Below are 19,072 nucleotides of genomic sequence, written 5' to 3'. Positions count from 1 at the left end.
TATAACTTCTCTAGAGTCAGTTCTCTATATATTATGAAAATGAGGCCTTTATCAGAATCTTTAACTGTAAAAACGTTTCCCAGTTTGTCGCTTCCCTTCTAATTTTGTTTGTAATAGTTTTGTTTGTAAAAAGACTTTTTAACTTGATGTAATTAAAATTTTCTATTTTGTGATCAATAATGATTTCTAGTTCTACTTTGGTCACAAATTCCTTTCTCCTTCACAAGTCTGAGATGTAAACTATTTTATTTATTTATGATCTCATTCTTTATGCCTAAATCATGGACCCATTTTGATCTTATCTTGGTGTATGGTGTTAAATGTGGGTCCATGCCTAATTTCTGCCATACTAATTTCCAGTTTTCCCAGAAGTTTTTGGCAAATAGTAAATTCTTATTCCAAAAGTTAGGATTTCTGGGTTTGTCAAACACTAGATTGCTATAATTATTGACTATTTTGTTTTGTGAACCTAACCTATTCCTAATCTATTTCTTAGCCAGTACCAAATGGTTTTGGTGATTGCTGCTTTATAATATAGTTTTAGATCAGGTACAGCTAGTCCACCTTCATTTGATTTTTTTTTTTCATTAATTCCCTTGAAATTCTCGACCTTTTGTTCTTCCATATGAATTTTGTTGTTATTTTTTCTAGGTCATTAAAATAGTTTCTTGGGAGTCTTATTGGTATGGCACTAAATGAATAGGTTAGTATAGGGAGTATTGTCATCTTTATTATATTCATTTGGCCTATCCAAGAGCCCTTAATATTTTTTCAATTATTTAAATCTGACTTTATTTGTTTGGAAAGTGTTTTGTCGTTTGCTCATCTAATTCCTGACTTTCCTTTGATAGATAGATTCCCAAATATTTTATGCTATCAACAGTTATTTTGAATGGAATTTCTCTTTGTATTTCTTGCTGTTGGATTTTGTTGGCGATGTATTAAAATACTGAGGATTTATGTGGTTTATTTATTTATTTATTTTGTATCCTGCAACTTTGCTAAATTTATGAATTATTTCTAATAGCTTTTAGTAAAATATCTGGGGTTCTCTAAGTATACCATCCTATCATGTGCAAAGGGTGATAGTTTGGTTTTCTCATTACCCACTCTAATTCCTTTTATCTCTTTTTTGACTTATTGCTGCAGCTAGCATTTTATTACAATATTGAATAATCATAGTGATAGTAAGTAACCTTGTTTCACTCCTGATCTTATTGAGAAAGGTTCCAGCTTTTCCCCATTACATTGATGCTTACTAATGGTTTTAAATAGATGCTACTGATTATTTTAAGGAAAAAGTCCATTTATTTCTATATTCTCAAGTGTTTTTTTTTTTTTTAACAGGAATGGATGTTGGATTTTATCAAATGTTTTTTTTTTCTGAATCTCTTGAGATGATTATATGTTTTTTGTTAATTTGGTTATTAATATGGCCAATTATACTGATAGTTTTCCTAATATTGAACCAGACATTGTATAAATCCTACTTGATCATGATGTATTATCCTGAGGATGATTTTCTGTAGTCTTTTTGCTAATATTTTATGTAAGCTTTTAGCATCAATATTCATTAGGGAAATTGGTCTATAATTTTCTTTCTCTGTTTTCAACCTCCCTGGTTTAGGTATCAGAACAAAGTCTGTGTCATATAAGGAATTTGGTAGGACTTGTCAATCCATTTTTTTTTTCAAATAGTTTATATAGCATTGGAGTTAATTGTTCTTTAAATGTTTGCTAGAATTCACTTGTAAATCCATCTGGTCCTGGGGATTTTTTCTTAGAGAGTTGGTTAATAGCTTGTTCTATTTCATTTTCTAAAATGGGACTGTTTAGATTATTTACTTCTTCCTCTGTTAATCTGAGCAAGCTATATTTTTGAAGGTATTGTTCCATTTCATTTAAGTTATCGCATTTAATGGAATAAAGTTGGTCAAAGTAACTCCTAATTATTGCTCTAATTTCATCTTCATTAGTGGAGAGTTCTCCCTTTTCATTTTTAAGACTAACAATTTGATTTTCCTCTTTTCTTTTTCCAAAAATTTAATTTAATAAAGGTTTATCTAACTAATAATTTGATTTTCTTCTTTCCTTTTTTAAACCAGATTTACTAAGGATTTGTCTATTTTGTTGGTTTTTTTCATAGAACCTACTCTTAGTTTTATTAATTAATTCAATAATTTCTTTTTACTTTCAATTTTATTGATCTTTCCTTTTATTTTTAGAATTTCAAGTTTAGTATTTGACTGTGACTGGGGTTTTTAATTTGTTCCTTTTGTAGCATTTTTAGTTGCAAGCCCAATTCCTTAACCTTCTCTTTACCTATTTTATGCAAGAAGGCCTCTAGAGATATGAAATTTTTCCTTATTACCAGTTAGGCTGTATCCTACACATTTTAGTATGATGTCTCATTATTGCCATTTTCTTGGGTGAAGTTATTAATTATGTCTATAATTTGCCATTTCACCCAGTTGTTCCTTAGTATGAGATTATTTAGTTTTCAATTATTTTCTGGTCTATTTTCCCCTGGCTTTTTATTGAATGTAATTTTCATTGCATTGTGATCTGAAAAGGATCCTTTTACTATTTCTGCCTTATTGCATTTGAGTTTGAGGTTTTTATGTCCTAATATATGGTGAATTTTTATATACGTTCTATGAACTGCTGAGGAGAAAGTATACTCCTTTCTGTCTCTGCTTAGTTTTCTCCAAGGATCTATCATATCTAAATTTTCTAGTATTCTATTTACCTCTTTGAGTTCTTTTTTATTTATTTTGGGGTTTGATTTATCTAATTCTGAGAGTGCAAGGTTAAGATCTCCCACTATTATAGTTTTGCTGTCCATTTTTTCCTAAAGCTCTCAATTTCTGTAATTACTTTCCATTAAATTCTGTATTACTTGCCATCTTGTTAAACCCTGCTTATGATTTTTTCCTTTCTTTCTCACTTATACCCCTCCCCAATATTAAATTTATGAGCAAAACTTGCTTCTCACAGCCCTCCCTTTTTAGTATCCCTCCCCTTACCTTAGAGTTCCTCCCCATATTTTATCCCTTTTCCTCACAATTGCTGTATTCCCTTGGGTTTAGCTTACTCCTTCCCTTTTCACTTTTCCACTCCCACTTTTCAATGAAGTGGGAGAAGTTTCACCATAAATCAAATATTTCTAATATTTTTTTCTCTTTAAGCCAGTTCTGATGGCAATACCATACACAATATATTCATCCCCCCTCCATTCTTCATGAGATGTAGTACCCCCACTTTACCCTTTTCTGGGTACAATTTCCTTTCCACCTCTAGTTTTTAGAACAATATATACATGTATTCTTTATATATCTTTATAGCAGAAATATAGTTCTAAGATTTCTTTTTTTTACTTTTTTAGGTTTGTCTTGAGTTCTATATTGGTAGATCAAACTTTTTGTTTAGATCCAGTTTTTTCATCAAGAATAGATTAAATTCACTTATTTTGTTGAATGACTATCTTCTTCCTTGGAAAAAGATGCTCATTTTTGCTGGGTAAATTATTTTTGCCTGCATACCATGTTCCTTGGCTTTTTGAAATATCATATTCCAAGTCCTTCGATCCCTTAATATAGATGCTGCTAGATACTGGGTAATCCTCATTTTGGCTCCTTGCTATCTGAATTAATTTTTTCTAGCAACTTGCAGTATTTTTCCTTCATCTGATAGTTCTGAAATTTGGTCACTATATTTTTTGGTGTTTTGATTTTAGGGTGATGGATGAATTCTTTCAATATCTGATTTACCCTCTGTTTCTAAAACATTTGGGCAGTTCTCTTTGATATTTCCTGGAAAATAGTGTCCAGGCTCTTTTTTTCTTCATATTTTTCAGAGAGTCCAATAATTCTCAGATTAGCTCTCCTGGATCTATTTTAAAGTTCTATTGTTTTCCCAAGAAGGTATTTGACATTTTTTTTTGTTTGTTTGTTTGTTTTTGTTTTGCTTGACTGATTCTTGGTGTCTCCTCGAGTCATTCAATTCCATTTGTTCAATTCTTATTTTCAATGAAGTATTTTCTTCACTCATTTTTAAAATATATTTTTCTAATTGTTCAATTGAGTCTTTTCCATTTCACCAATTTTATTTTATTTTATTTTTTTTTTAATTTTTTTTTATTATATATATATATATATTTTATAATATTATCCCTTGTATTCATTTTTCCAAATTACCCCCCCTCCCTTATTCCCTCCCCCCGACGACAGGCAATACCATACATTTTACATGTGTTACAATATAGTCTAAGTACAATACATGTGTGTGAATATCATTTTCTTGTTGCACAATAAACATTAGAATCCGAAGGTACATGCAACCTGGGCAGACAGATATTAGTGCTAACAATTTTCATTCCCCTCCCAGTGTTTCTTCTCTGGGTGCAGCTATCTCTGTCCATCATTGATCAACTGGAAGTGAGTTGGATCTTCTTTATGTTGAAGATTTCCACTTCCATCAGAATACGTCCTCATACAGTATTGTTGTTGAAGTATACAGTGATCTTCTGGTTCTGCTCATTTCACTCAGCATCAGTTGATTTAAGTCTCTCCAACCCTCTCTGTATTCCTCCTGCTGGTCATTTCTTACTGAGCAATAATATTCCATAACTTTCATATACCACAATTTACCCAACCATTCTCCAACTGATGGACATCCATTCATCTTCCAGTTTCTAGCTACAACAAAAAGAGCTGCCACAAACATTTTGGCACATATATGTCTCTTTCCGCTCTTTAGTATTTCTTTGGGATATAATCCCAGTAGTAGCGCTGCTGGGTCAAAGGGTATGCACAGTTTGATAACTTTTTGGGCATAATTCCAGATTGCTCTCCAGAATGGCTGGATTCTTTCACAACTCCACCAGCAATGTATTAGTGTCCCAATTTCCCCACATCCCCTCCAACATTTGTCATTATTTGTTCCTGTCATCTTAGCCAATCTGACAGGTGTGTAGTGGTATCTCAGAGTGGTCTTAATTTGCATTTCTCTGATCAATAGTGATTTGGAACACTCTTTCATGTGAGTGGATATAGTTTCAATTTCTTCCTCTGAGAATTGTCTGTTCATATCCTTTGACCATTTATCAATTGGAGAATGGTTTGGTTTCTTATAAATTATGGTCAGTTCTCTATATATTTTGGAAATGAGACCTTTGTCAGAACCTTTGTTTTTAAAAATATTTTCCCAATTTGTTACTTCCCTTCTAATCTTGTTTGCATTAGTATTATTTGTACAGAAACTTTTTAGTTTGATGTAATCAAAATCTTCTATTTTGTGATCAATAATGATCTCTAGTTCTCCTCTGGTCATAAATTCCTTCCTCCTCCACAAGTCTGAGAGGTAGATTATCCTCTGTTCCTCTAATCTATTTATTATCTCCCTCTTTATGCCTAAATCATGGACCCATTTTGATCTTATCTTGGTATATGGTGTTAAGTGTGGATCCATATCTAATTTCTGCCATACTAATTTCCAGTTTTCCCAACAGTTTTTTTCCGAATAATGAATTTTTATCCCTAATGTTGGAATCTTTGGGTTTGTCAAAGATTAGATTGCTATAGATGTACCCTTTTTTGTCCTTTGTATCTAATCTGTTCCACTGATCTACCGGTCTATTTCTTAGCCAATACCAAATGGTTTTGGTGACTGCTGCTATATAATATAGCTTTAGATCAGGTACACTTAGACCACCTTCCTCTGAGTTTTTTTTCATTAGTTCCCTTGCAATTCTTGACCTTTTATTCTTCCATATGAATTTTGTTGTTATTTTTTCTAGGTCATTAAAATAGTTTCTTGGGAGTCTGATTGGTATAGCACTAAATAAATAGATTAGTTTGGGGAGTATTGTCATCTTTATTATATTCGCTCGGCCTATCCAAGAGCACTGAATGTCTTTCCAATTATTTAAATCTGATTTTATTTTTGTGGCAAGTGTTTTGTAATTTTTCTCATATAATTCCTGACTTTTCTTTGGTAGATGGATTCCCAAATATTTTATACTATCAACATTTGTTTGGAATGGAATTTCTCTTTGTATCTCTTGCTGTTGCATTTTGTTAGTGATATATAAAAATGCCGAGGATTTATGTGGATTTATTTTGTATCCTGCCACTTTGCTGAAATTTTGAATTATTTCTAGTAGCTTTTTAGCAGAGTCTTTGGGGTTCTCTAAGTATACCATCATGTCATCTGCAAAAAGTGATAGTTTAATTTCCTCATTTCCTACTCTAATTCCTTGAATCTCTTTCTCGGCTCTTATTGCCGAGGCTAGCGTTTCTAGTACTATATTGAATAGTAATGGTGATAGTGGGCAACCTTGTTTCACTCCTGATCTTACTGGGAAAGGTTGCAGTTTATTTCTATTGCATATTATGCTTACTGACGGTCTTAAATATATACTCCTGATTATTCTAAGGAATAATCCATTTATTCCTATACTCTCAAGAGTTTTTAGTAGGAATGGATGTTGGATTTTGTCAAATGCTTTTTCTGCATCTATTGAGATGATCATATGGTTCTTATTAATTTGATTATTAATATGGTCAATTATATTAATAGTTTTCCTAATATTAAACCAGCCCTGCATTCCTGGAATAAATCCTACTTGATCATAGTGTATTATCTTGGAGATGATTTTCTGAAGTCTTTTTGCTAATATCTTATTTAAGATTTTAGCATCAATATTCATTAAGGAGATTGGTCTATAATTTTCTTTCTCAGTTTTCGATCTACCAGGTTTAGGTATCAGTACCATGTCTGTGTCATAAAAGGAATTTGGTAGGACTCCTTCATCCCCTATTTTTTCAAATAATTTATATAACATTGGGGCTAATTGTTCTTTAAATGTTTGGTAGAATTCACATGTGAATCCATCTGGCCCTGGGGATTTTTTCCTGGGGAGTTGATTAATAGCTTGTTCTATTTCTTTTTCTGAAATGGGACTATTTAAGCAATTTATCTCCTCCTCTGTTAATCTAGGGAGCCTATATTTTTGGAGGAAGTCATCCATTTCACTTAAGTTATCAAATTTATTGGCATAAAGTTGGGCAAAGTAACTCCTTATTATTTCTCTAATTTCCTCTTCAACCAATTTTATTTTTTAGAGAGCTATTTCATTTTTCTAACTCACTAATTCTGTTTTTTAGGGATTTGATTTCTTAATCCACTCTATCTTTAAATGAGTAGAATGTCTTATCTAGACTCTCTTGCCTAGCTTCCCTTTCCTTTTCCCATTTTTCTTCTAGCTCTCTTGTGAGAGCCTTTTTAGTTTCTTCTATGAGAATCTTGTGTGCTGAGGACCAGATGATTTCCTCCTTTGGGGATTCATCTGGAGAGAGTCTGTTTTTAGTCTCCTCAGGGTTAAAAGTCTGCTCTCTATCCATATAGAAGCTATCAATAGTTAAAGTACACTTTAAATTTCTGCTCATTTTGTCAAAGAAGAGTCAAAGAAAACAAACTAACAAAAAAAGAAATGGTCAGCTTTTTTTTTTTTTTTTTTTTTTTTTTTTGGTCTGAATGGTATTACCAAGCTTCCTCTACAGGCTGTAGGGGATAGCGGTATGGCACTAGCAGGATGGCGATGGCTGTACTGTGTTTGCCTTCTGAGACTCTGAGAGCTGCTGAATCACTGTGGATGGGTGTGTCCAGGTCCATAGGAATGCTAGCTTTTCAGGGTTATAGTCTTCACCCCCTGTGTTTTTAGCTTTTCTATTTGTCTACTGGCTTTCTGCAAGGGCAAAGTGGTCAATGTTGTGTTAAAACTCTCTCCACAGAACCCTCCCGCCTCAGGTCTGCTCGGCTGTGAGATTCCTGCCTTACTCTGCTGTGCTGCTGATGCTTGCCCTCAGTTTGTGCCGATCTAAAGCCTTCCCCACCTGCGAGCAAAAACAGACCTTTTCTGGAGACTTTCAAGAAAATTTTCTCTTGGTAAATTATTTGTGTGTTTTTTTTTTTTTTTTTTTTTTTTTTTTCAGTCAAGCACTAATGGAGGCTTGTCATGAAATAAATTTTTCTGAGAGAAAATGCAGAGCTTAAGCAGATGTGTGCATCCTCTCCACCATCTTGGCTAGAATTCCTTGTTTTTCTTATAAAGAATTGGGGCATCCATGTGGAAATGCACAATAGATGATTGGAAAAGCAGATTTAGGTGTGGGGAGAGTTCTTGGCTGATTATGTAGATTTGTGACACACCAACATATAGGTATTAATTGCAACTATAGAAGTAGACTATATTTCCAAGGGAGAGAGTGGAAAAACTAATTTACCAAGAAAAAAGCTCTGGGAAATATCTACATTAAGGGAACATTAAGAAGAACAAATAATGATGGAGACAAAAATAGGACTGGTCATATAAGTAAAAGAGAAGTCAAAAGAGAAAAAAATAAAAACAAAAGAAAAAAAAGTCATTAATAGTGTCAATAAAAAAAAATCACTGGAGATAATAATCTTGGAAAGAGTAGTTTCCAAGAAGCAGTCAGAATGGAAACTGAATTGAAAGTGAGAGAAGTTATAACATTAGATGTCTGTTCTGTCAAGTAGGTTGACAATAAAAGGAAGAGAGACAGAAGAATAACTTGGGGCTGACTGTTTATAAAATTCAGCATTACATACAGCTCTTCTATTTTAAGTCATGTAATATTTCTGAACTTCAGTTTCTTGAGATTAATTAAAATAATTAGACTTAATATCTAAGATGCTTTCACTGTTAAGTTTTTGATCTGAAATTTTTGTTTCTCTTTTGGTTTGGTTTTGTTTTCTTTGGGGAAGATAATTTAAGATTTATTGGTATAGTTGAAAATCATGATTAAAAACAAAAAAAAACCAAAAAAAAAAAAAAACCTGGGTATCATATGTTAAAGAATTATCACAAAAAACTACCTTAATTCCCAGAACCAGAGCGAGAAATAAAAATTGAAAGAATCCACTGATCTCCTCCTGAAAGAGATTCTGTAATGAAGATTCTCGGGAATATTAGAGTCAAATTCCAGAGTTCCTAGATCAAGGTAAAATATTGCAGGAAACTAAACAGAAAGAATTAGATACCATAGATCCACAGTCAGGATTACACAGGATTTAGCAGTTGTTTCTATATTAAAAGACTGGAAGACTTGGGATATGATATTCTGGAGGCCAAGGGAGCTAGAATTACAAGTAAGGATCACCTGAGTATACTATTGAAGGTGAGGTGAAAATGGGAATGTAGTGAAATAAAGGACTTTCAAACATTCTTGATGAAAAAAAAATGGAGAAAAATAGAAAATGTAACTTCCCAATATAAGACTCCAAAAGCAATATAGATGCATATATATATATATATATATATATATATATATATATATATATATATATATATATATATATATATATATATATATATATGTGTGTGTGTGTGTGTGTGTGTGTGTGTGTGTGTGTGTGTGTGTGTATAACTGAGAAAAATAAATAATAAAGGATTCCAAAAAATGTTAAACTGCTTATATTCCTAAGTAGGAAAAAATATTTGTAATTCCTAAGAACTTTTTCATTATTAGTTAGGTAAAAGACATTATACAGATAGAAAACATATACATAGACAGAGGATATGAGTGTGATAAAGATAAAACAATACATAAAAAGAACAAAAGGGAGGATGAAGAAAAAGAAACAAACAGTAAAATAGAGGAATGGATTAAAAGAAGGGGAAAGGCAAGGAGTAGAATAGGATAAATATAAAAAATACATACTAAAGGAAGCAAAAAATTTTTACAGCGAAGGTTGGGGGATGTGGAGTTGGGAATGTTTGAATTGTATTTTTGTCAAATTGTCATACATGCTCAGTTGAGTCTAGAAATATATCTTATCCTACAGGAAAGCTCAGATAAAAAAAGTAGCTGGGATTAGTGGAAGAAAGATTGGATTGGGGGAGTTGGTATTCAGAAGCAAAACACTTTTGAGAATGGACGGGGTGAAATGAGAGAGAATACTATAAACACAGGGAAAATAGAATGGAGGGAAATATACAGTTCATAATCATAATTGTGAAAAAAATACATCAAGTTTCTCTGATAAAGATCAAATTTCTCAAATACATAGAGAACTAAGTAATTTTTAAGACCCTTTACTTAATTGATAGTAGTCAAAGAATATAAATATAAAATTTTGAGATGAAGTGATCAAAGCTAAATGAAAAATGTGACAAATAACTTGTCATTAAACAAATTAAAACAACACTGAGAAACCACAGCTATCAAATTGGTTAATGTGACAGAAAACAAAAACCCCAGGTTTTAACTTTTTCCCTCCTCAAGTTTTGCAGCATTGACTTAACTACTTAAGAAAGGGATTTTAACTTTCTTTGCAATGTTGTTTTGCCATATAATATACACTTAATCAATGTTACTTGAGCTGAATTGATTTGAAATGAGTATTAAAAGTCATGTGATAATAGAACAAAATGTAGCTTTGTCTGTCAAGAAAGAAGATAAAGAAATAGCCCACAAATACAGACCTAAATGGTAGTTGAATAGGGGCAGTTAGATGGTGCAGTGGATAGAGTGCTGGCCCCGAAGTCAGGAGGACCTGAGTTCAAATTTGACCTCAGACACTTAATACTTCCTAGCTGTTTGATGGTAGGCAACTCACTTAACTCCAATTGCCTCAGCAAAAAAAAAAAAAAAAAAACAAAAAAAAAAAAAAAAAAAAAAAAAAAAAAAACAAAAAAAAAACATAAATAAATGCAAAAAAAGAAAGAAAGAATAAAGATAGTGTGAGGGCTGTGTCCTAGTTTGAGAAGTAACAAAAGAGGGGAAAAAAGATCTTGGAAATAGGGTCAATGAAAGTAAATGGCATGTTTGTGTATTTCAAATTTCACCCATCCTGGTCCCACCTGAAATTACATATGGAAAGTCTAATAGTTAATTGTTTGTTGGTTGTAATTCAGCTGTTATTTTCAGCTTAATGATATTTGAGAATGAAGGTGTTCAAAACTTATCCATCTAGATCTGGAGTTCCTACTCTTTTTTGTGTTATAGATGTCTATGGTACTTTGATGAAACCTAAAGACCTTTTCTCAGGAATTTTTTTTTTTAAAGCATGAGTACAAGAAAATGAAGTTTTAATGTTATATAAGTTAATTTACCCAATGAAATCCACCTATGCTCCCTTGAGAATCTATGAAACTTATGTTAAATATTTCGGATCTGAAATATGATCTAAAACCAATGAATAGATACTTTTATGTTAGAAGAAGTATAGTTACAAAATTAAGAATGTATAGCATAAAAGATGGATAAGATTTCCTAAAATGTCTTAGGAAAGCCAGGAGAAAGAATTGAAGCAGACCAAAAGAAACATTTGGGAGTAATGGAAGCAGGAAAAGAGGGGAAAAGGAAAGATTGGCAGGAGTGAGAGGTATTGTTCTTGCAGTATCAATAAGAAATACATTCATTTAAACAACTTATGCTTTTGATAATGGAGAAATCCAGAATAACCACGCTATTATCTACTGCATGTGATCAATGCCATTTTAAAAAGAAACAGGATAAATTGGAATGATTTGAAGATCCCGCTGAAATTTGAACACTCCTGCAGTTCTGTTCTTTCAGAAGGGAAACTCAAGCAATTCTTCTTAATTTTCATTTACATGTCTGTGTCTGTTGTTTAGATCTGTCTTTCTGATGTCTAAATCCAACAATTGAAATAATTTGACCAGATGAAATTATGATGCAGATTTGCGACTTTCTGATTTATTTGGGATTTAGTATCTCAAATATGTCATTTAGTTGCTTCATTAGTATCTCTGAGGAAAATATCTTGATAAATAAGAAAAACCATCAAACTAGTGTGGCTGATTTTACAGAATTCTCTATAAAAATTATATTACTTGGGCTTTACCATCCTTTTTGGGTTTTCTGTTCTGTTTACTCAAATTTTCTTTTAACTGGTGAGATGTAGGTCTCTTGCTACCAAGGTAGACATATATTCTTCAGATCTGATTATGACATATATAATATGGGACATACTTAACCTGAAAGATGACAAATCAAGAGATCACTTTTTATAATTATAGATTAAAAATGAAGATAATAAGTAACTTAGGTTTTTCTAACTCAATTGAAGGAGTTTGGGGTGTGTGTGTGTGTGTGTGTGTGTGTGTGTGTGTGTGTGTGTGTGTGTGTTGGCTAAGGAATTATAAGTTATTATTTTATTTTATTTTTTTTTTGCTGAGTCATTTGTGGTTAAGTGACTTGCCCAAGGTAACACAGCTAGGATGTGGTAAGTATCTGAGTCCTCCTGACTTCAGGGCTGGTGGCTATACACTGCACATCCTATAAAATTTTAAAATATGTTTCTTTGACCTTCCAATTTCTTTTGACCCTTAGGCCTTTGAGGTTATATATGAGAAGGAGAAATCAGAAGTGAAACTAAACTGTACAAACTAGGAAGGGAATTTTACCGAAAATAATACTCCAAAATATTGGTCCTAGAAGGGAATTAAGCCAAGGTGGAGAATTATTTTATTTTCAGAAATAAATTGTATTTATTTCATCCCTACCTGGGAGGGTAGAAGGGAAATTCTAACTGCTGTCAAGGCCATCAAACTCCATATTGGCAATAAAAGTTAATCCTGAAGGTGTTTATTTTTCCTTTAAACAGGCTTTGGAAAAATCTTCTGGAACTTAAAAATGTTTTACTGAATTTTATTTTAATTCATGCTAATCAGTAGCTTTGTAGAATAGCTGAATTAGTGTAATTAGATAAAGACATTTTGAAAGACTTATTTTGTAAATGTCTATCATACTATTCTAAAAAGATGAATAGTTGGCTACTGAGCTCAAAAGCAAGTGTTCAACAATAAATAATAGGCAATCCTTTGTTAAGAGTGGAAAATGAAAGGCAGATTTTTAAGTTATACTCAAATTCTCCAGTGATTAAAACATTTCAGTTCTGGTTGTACAGTCACAAATTCCATAATGTTACTGTATATTTTCAGATAAACTGTTCATAGAAGCTTTACCTGAATTTCCTTTAACAAAATATTGATTTGTTTAAAACTATTTCAACATTTTTGTATTAGCTACATCCAGGATTTGTTACTTTTATCCTTAAAATTATCTTCTCAGGGTCATTCTTTAGCTGCCATGAAATAATACTTGCTTTCATGTACATTTTTATAGTTGTATCTTTGGAAACCTTCACAATCTCTTTCCCAATCTTAAGAATAAAAGTATTATTTTGGAAACAACTTTCAGTGAGGTTATTTAGGCTATAGTTCTCTGGTGTTAATGAAAGCCATGTTTTGGCATAATTAAAATAGCAGTAAGGTGTTCTCAGCTAGAGAGGTAGAAATTTTCATGTCTTGCCCCAATAGAAGAGATAGTTAAATGTAAATTTCACATTTTGTTATTGGTCCCAGGAGAGTTTATGTCTCTTATTAACTTGTTGAGCTGCATTTTTGAGCTTATTGAGGAATATTGTGACATTCTGGAATCACATTAGAGCAATTTATGGCATTGGCTCTAATTTTGTGAAGTCAATTATCTTGAAGCAAATGATTTGGAAATGCCCACAAAATAAACTTGTGAGACATTTAAATGGAGATCAAGAAAGTATCTGGATTTGGAATCTTTAGATTAAAACTTTCAATTCAATAATGACCCTATGTCATTTATTCATGATGATTATACACATATCAACTACCCCTTTTTATTGGTTGAAAACTTTATGTCATGATTTCAAAAATTTATAATCTCTAAACTAATATGTCCCATGCTTATTTGTCCATTGGACACTTTGGGGTTTAAAGAACTTTGATATAGTCTGGCTATATGAAAAATACAAACATAATCAATAAATACTGGTTTGGAGAGTATGGAATGTCCCAGACATAATAGATGGAGAGGGGGATTTTTAGAGCAAAGTGGAAAACAAAATCTGTTTATTTTTAGAATAAAATGTATTGTGCATAATATATATTTCTATTCTAATTTGGATGTGGGATGTCTTCAGTTTGGGGTTCTATTTTCTATGATGGAAGGTAGTAATCAATTTTATGCCATAGTCTTAGAACATTGTTTGATGATACTGAAAAATTTAAATGATTTTCCAATTTACAAAGCCAGTAAACATTAGAATCTGTATTTAAACCCAAGCTTCTTTTACTCTAGGGTTGTCCATTTAGTCACTATTCCATACAATTTTATACGTGATTTATTTCATATTTAATAGTTTAGAAGGGAAGATATTTCTTATATTGTTATCTCACAGAGCTACTCAAGTCACAATGCATAAAAATTAGGGAATACAATTTGGAAATATGATTCTAAATGTAGAGGGAAATTTATGAATAGAGAAAGAGGCAACAATAAAATAACAAATGATTATTACAAGAGTGTGTATTTATTAAAGCAATCAGGTATAGATTAAGTTGAAATCAATCTTGTAAATTGTCAACATATTAGCTATTAATTTATCTCCTTTTTTTGGATTTACCTTAAGATATTTGTTTATTTCATTAGATTTGAAACATATCAACACAACAATCCTAAAACATTTTTAAAATAGAAAAAAATTGAGAAATTAATAAGATGGTGAACAAAATATTTCATTGCAAACAGAACTTATGATAATAGCAAAAATGAACATTTCCCCACCTTTCCTTTAATTTATATTCCCAACTTTACCCACCACATTAATTGTTGGTGAGTACTTATTGACAAGTCTGACAAGATATTTGATTGATTGACAAGATTGTATTCTAAAAGTTGAGTTAACCCAATATATTGTAGCTGCTGGAAGTTTTTCCCCCCCTCTTTTCTGGCAATATTTTGAAGCACCATTGATGTTTAAATGATGACATAAAGGTTGAGACTGTATTGGACAGAAAATGAAGGTCAAAGAAGAAAAAAAAAATGAAGGAAACAAAAGAGGTTAACTACTAGCACTACTGCTACTGCTTTTCCTCTCCTCTAACACCCCTACTTCCATCTTTTCTTCCTCTTCCACTTGGTCCTCCTTCTTCTACTTCAAGCTATAATTTATATAGCACTTAGTTTTTGCAAGCACTTTATGCCTGATATCTCAATCAATCTTTACAACCTTATGAAATAGTTTCTATTACTATCCTCATTGTACAGATGAGGAAACTGATGGTAAGCTAGATTAAATGACCTGCCTTTAGTGCATAACTAGTATACAGCTGAGGCAGAATTCTAATTCAAATGTTCCAATCTCCCAGTCTGACCCTTTGAGAAAAGGACTCTGAAAATTTCAAAGTCTTCTTAAATGGGCATATGACATATAATGATTGAGAAAAATGAAAAAAAGAAGAAGAGCTTACTATACAATTGGTCCTGAAAGTAGAGGGTAGAAGGGTGGCAATGGATATTTTTGAATAGGGAGGTGACATAATCAAACTTGTACTTTAAGAACATCACTTTGCTAACTATGATAAGGATGAAAGAGGTAAATTTTTAAAGAATTATCACAATAGTTCAAGGAATATGTAATGTGTTCATTAATTGATGACTGATCTGTTTGAGATACTACAGAGACAGAAACGGCAAATTTTGAAAATCAACTTACATTAACTTGTTGGGTCAGAGTGAAGAGGAGGAATATCATTCATGTTTTTCATTTAACCCACAATGATCATAATATCCTCCACATACATAGGGATGTGTGAAAATTTAGAACAAAAACCAGGGATTTTATCAATTACTGAAGTCCTTTGCATATATGAACTCAGTTTTAATCAGGCTTTACAGAATAAAATGTAGAAAGGCATCAAATGAATAATTTAATCAGCACCATCTCTATACAATAGACTTGACATTTTTCTCAAATGTTTAGGCTGTTGTCAGTTAAGATAGTTGGAATTGAAGATTTAAAGTACTGAAATATTTAAAAAAATGAATACATCTAAAATATTGTATAATAGTCTTCCTTAGTAGGGTTAAATAGCAAGGTACATAAAAGAGTTTAAATATTTAATTTGATGTTTTGCTTTATTATCAATTATACACAAAGTAAAAGCTGTGATCACCCTGAGAAAGAAAGGAAGATGTCTGAATAAGGGGAATTAGGTGACTTAAATAATGTCATTATGCAAATCATTTTTAAAAGCTCCTTCATTGGCCAGTAGGAAGAGAATTTTAAAAAGGAATGAAACAAAACTGAACCAACACTCTTTCCATTCAAAGGTAGTGTTTAAGTTCTGATGGCATCCCAACAGGAGCTTTTTGCTACTAGGATTTAAGAACTGTTGGAGAACATTTAGACCTCCAAGGGAGTAATAGACAGGTGCTAATGATGCATTTAACACTTCTATTTTAAGTAGCTTCTTTTTATAAGCTAACAAAGATAGATCAGCTATGCAAGTGGCCTCAAGTTCTATTAGGTGAAAGGAATAAAATGTCTTCTGTAAACAATGACTTGTCAAGTTCGTAACAATCCATATAAATTTGTTAGTAGGACAATTTTTTATTTTTATTAACATTTGTTTTTGTGCTAGGTTTCAAGGCATACAAAATAAGTGAAGTTAATTTGTGTCATTATTTATATTGACTTTATTTTTACAAAAGAGTAAATGATACCACTTCATGCATATATGTTTAGTATTGATATGGCTTCATTGTCTATGCTACTTTTTAGCAGAATATAGTTTCCTTTCTTATCTCTTTTAATTAGATCAATTTCTGCTTTTGCTTGATCTGAGATAAGGATGGCAACTCCTGCTTTTTTTGGCTTTACCTGAAGCATAACAGATTCTGCTCCAACTTTTACTTTTACTCTGTATGTATCTCCCTGCTTTAAGTGTGTTTCCTGTAAGCAATATATTATAGATTTCTGACTTTTGATCCAATTATCTGCCTCTGCTTAATAGGAGAGTTCATCCCATTCATATTTACAGTTAAAATTACTAATTCTGTATTTCCTGCTATCATATTATGCCCAGATTATGCTTTTTCCCCCTTGATCCCCCTGAACCCCTTCCCCAGTATTTAATTTATAGACCCCACTAGTGACACGCAACCCTCCCTTTTTAGTATCCCTCCCCCCTCCCTGTAAGTCCCTTCCCCTTTCTTGTACCCTTCCCTTATTCTCCTTTTCCTTTTCCCTTTTCCTCTCCTTCCTTTTAATGAGGTGAGAGAGAATTCTCTGAAAAACAAATATGTCAATTATTTACTCTTTGAGCCTAATCTGATGAGAGTAAGATTCACACAATGTTTCTCTCCCTCTTTAAATTCCATCAGATGTGTTAGATTTTCTATGCCTCTTCCTGGGATGTAATTTCCCTCTTTTTATCTCTCCGTCTCCTTTTTCTGATACTATCCCCTTCCCTTTACTACTTCCCTTTTTTATATTATAGCAGTAAAATCAAATTATCCATGGGGACTTTCTGTAAATCCACAACAGAGATACAGTTCTCAAGGGTTCTTTTTACCTTTTTCTTCTTCTCTTCAGTCTTGTGGATGTAGATCAAATTTTTTCTTTAAGTCTGGTTTTTTTCTTAGAAACAAATGGAATTCCTCTGTTTCATTAAATGTCCATCTTCTTCCATGGAAGAGAATGCTAAACTTAGCTGGGTAGTTTAGTCTTGGTTGCAATCTTTGTTCTTTTGCCTTTTGGAATATCAGATTCCAGGCCCTTATATCCTTTAATGTGGAGGCAGCCAGATCTTGTGTGACCCTTATTGTGGCACTCTTGGTATTTGAATTGTTTTTTTTTTTTTTCCTGGCTGCTTGTACTACTTTTTCCTTAGTCTGATAATTCTGAAATTTGGCCAAAATGTTTCGTGGATTTCTTTTTTGGGGGGTCTTTTTCAGAAGGTGTTCAATGAATTCTTTCAATGCCTATTTTCCCTTCTGTTTCTATTATCTCTGGAAAGTTATCTTTGATGATGTCCTGTAAAATAGAATCTAGGCTCTTTTTTTGATATAGCTTTTGGGAAGTCCAATGATCCTCAGATTATTTCTCCTAGATCTATTTTCCAGGTCTATAGATTTTCCCTGTAAGTATTTGACATTATTCTCCAGCTTTTCATTTTTTTTTTATTTGTTTGTTTGACTGATTCTTGCTTTCTCAATGAATCATTCAGTCCTGATTTTTAATGAGTTATTTTCTTCATTCACATTTTTTTAGTTCTTTTTGTATATGCCCAATTGAGGTTTAAATGAATTATTTTGCTCTGTTGATTTTTTTTTCATTTCACTAATTTTTTTAGAGAGTTATTTTCTTTTTTCCAATTCACAAATCCTACTTTCCTGTGATTTTTTAACCTTTTCTAGTTCACTAATTTTGTTTCCCTGCACCTCATGTGAATTCTTTATTTTTTCCAACTCAAATTTCAGGACGTTGTTATTCTCTATCATAGCTTCTCTTTCCTTTTCCCATTTTTCTTCAAACTCTCTTAACTTTTTAATAGTCTCTTTTAGGAGACAGTTATGTGATGAGGGGGCAGATATCCTTCCCCTTTAGGGTGTTATCTTGAGACTGTCTGCTGTTAGCTTCCTTGAAATTGGATACCCGATCTTTCTCTGTATAGAATATATCAATACTTCTCTTCAGCTTCTTACTCATTGTTAAAAATCTGTTGGGATCTGCTCTTGGGGTAAGAAGTTTATTTACCAGCTTCCTCCCAGACCGGGAGGATGCAGCAAGTCCTGTGCCTGAGCTAAGAGGGAACTCTGGGAGAGAATTCCCCTCCCCACTCCCTGGAAATGACTCAGAGGTTAGCACTGCTGCAGCTTCAAGGAGTGCCCAGTAAAGGACCCTGCTGTGTGGACTAGCAACTGCCCTGAGGTTTAAGGCTGAACAGTGAAAGAGTCACAAACCCCAGCCAAAGCCTCCTGTGGGGCTGTGAATACCAGCAGCTGCTGCGAAAAATCCCTACGCTCAAACGCAAGTGTGTGCCTGGAAACCTCGGTCCCTACTTCAAAGGTTCTGCTTCTCTGGGAGTTCCGCTTTTCTGGGAATTCTGCTGCTGCTAGAATTCCACTGCCTCAGGCACTCTATGTAGATTAGAGGCTGCCTTGGGCTGTGTCCCCTGCTGTTCAGGCTCTCAACTACCCCA

The sequence above is a fragment of the Sminthopsis crassicaudata genome, chromosome 1 (assembly GCF_048593235.1).
Source record: "Sminthopsis crassicaudata isolate SCR6 chromosome 1, ASM4859323v1, whole genome shotgun sequence".
Classification (NCBI taxonomy): Eukaryota; Metazoa; Chordata; class Mammalia; order Dasyuromorphia; family Dasyuridae; genus Sminthopsis; species Sminthopsis crassicaudata.
This window is presented reverse-complemented; position numbering follows the sequence as displayed.